Below are 1,798 nucleotides of genomic sequence, written 5' to 3' on the forward strand. Positions count from 1 at the left end.
AAAGTTGAGAGATACTGTGCTAGGGGAGAACTCGTCGAATCGACTGATCCTCGTCCACGTTTAGTCTTTACGACTCGTATTTGGATCCCTTGTCCACGAATCGATACACCGTCGGTAAACGTTATCGTCCACGATCATCCGCCAATCCGACAGGAACGATGAGATCGTTGGCGTGGAACGACGTAGCGACGCAGAAAGGTTGTTCGGAAGATCTATTTGCGAGGATGTTCATCGAGGAGCGATCGAGAGGAATCGATCGAGAGGAATCGATCGAATCTCCGAGAGCGGTTAGCCTGAGGCGCTTTAGACTCGAGTCGTTATACTTGAACTTCATGGGGCTCGTTATCGAGTATATTAGGAACTGAACGAATTAATTTAACGTTTAGAGAAAGTTGCGCAAAACCGGGCCACAACTTTCATTTTGGTACCCACCGGGTATTCCATTCGCTCGAAATGGATACGACGATTAGTTCGTTGCAACGCGAAGTATATTCACGCGTTTTCAAACAATGGAATCGTTCCATGTGGTTCCTCTGTTCCCAGCAAATTTCTATACATTGATCGAGCCAGCGTACGCACGCGCAACGTTCCCTCTATAGTTATGGAAGAAAACGACACTTTCTAATACCGTCCCCCGCATCTTTACTCTGGAAACACCCTGTATTCGAATTAACGTTTCGGACGCGAAGATTTCCCCCAGTTTCGAATATCCAACCCCTTCGATTCCAAGTATTTCAATTAATTTGCACTCACCCTGCGCGAGAATGTTGCTACTTTACTTCTCAAAGCTCCGTATTTAATATTTATAACGTTCATTGTCGGATACTTCGGGCCCTTGTCAAAAATAAACCAATACCGGAAAAGGTCCGTCGGAGTTAGTTCATGGCTCGAAAGAGAAAGTCAGCGGACCTTGTTCCGAGACAATAGGGCACCGATAGTTTTCGTTTCATTTTTCCACTGACGTCGAAATACTCGGTTCGGTCGTAGTCTTCTTGAGAGCAACGTCGCAGCTCCTAACAACTCCTAACTCTGAAAGAGTGTCTTATAAAAGTACCGAGCAACTGAGTAATAATTCTTCTCGAACCCCAATAACCGATATTCATCGATCGAACGTTCCCGGCAATCGACGAATCGTTCGGAAGCGCGGACGATGAACGGCGCGAAAAACTCTTACCGAATCGAAACAAACGGGTAGTAAATCGTGCCGAGTGTCGCGGACAGTGGCAAAACCCGCGGCTTTCGCGTGATTCATAGGGACAGCCAGCGAAAAGCTCGAGGGAGATAAATCGTTCCCGGCGATTTCCATAACACCGTGATCGCCCCCGCACGCAAACCGGTCAGCTGGTTTAAAATTAACCTCGACTTGGTTATATTTACAGTGTTTTCGCGTCTCTTAACCGAGCCATTAGAGATACACCTGCTGGCCCTGTCTGGGGACAGCGGGGGAGGATCCACTGACAACAATGAGACTACTTTTTTTAATTAAATAAAGGTAGATCGATCAATACCCCTACACGTTGTATTTTCGAATTTGTATTATTAAAATCTTCAAATTGTACGTTTAACGTTTGCTCCGTTGATACTGTAATCGATGAAACTACTTTCTTGTAATTAAATAAAGGCAGCCGTAGATCGATCAATACCCCTACACGTTGCATTTTCGAATTTGTATTATTAACCTGTATGTATGTATCCTGAATTGATATTCATTCGCCCTCGAATGTCCGTTTTCTCGGGTTTCGCGTCTCAAGAACAGTGCGCGCCGCACCCTCTTTCGCGAGTGTACTCCCCTCTCTCT

Source organism: Hylaeus volcanicus, chromosome 2 (genome assembly GCF_026283585.1).
Source record: "Hylaeus volcanicus isolate JK05 chromosome 2, UHH_iyHylVolc1.0_haploid, whole genome shotgun sequence".
Lineage (NCBI taxonomy): Eukaryota > Metazoa > Arthropoda > Insecta > Hymenoptera > Colletidae > Hylaeus > Hylaeus volcanicus.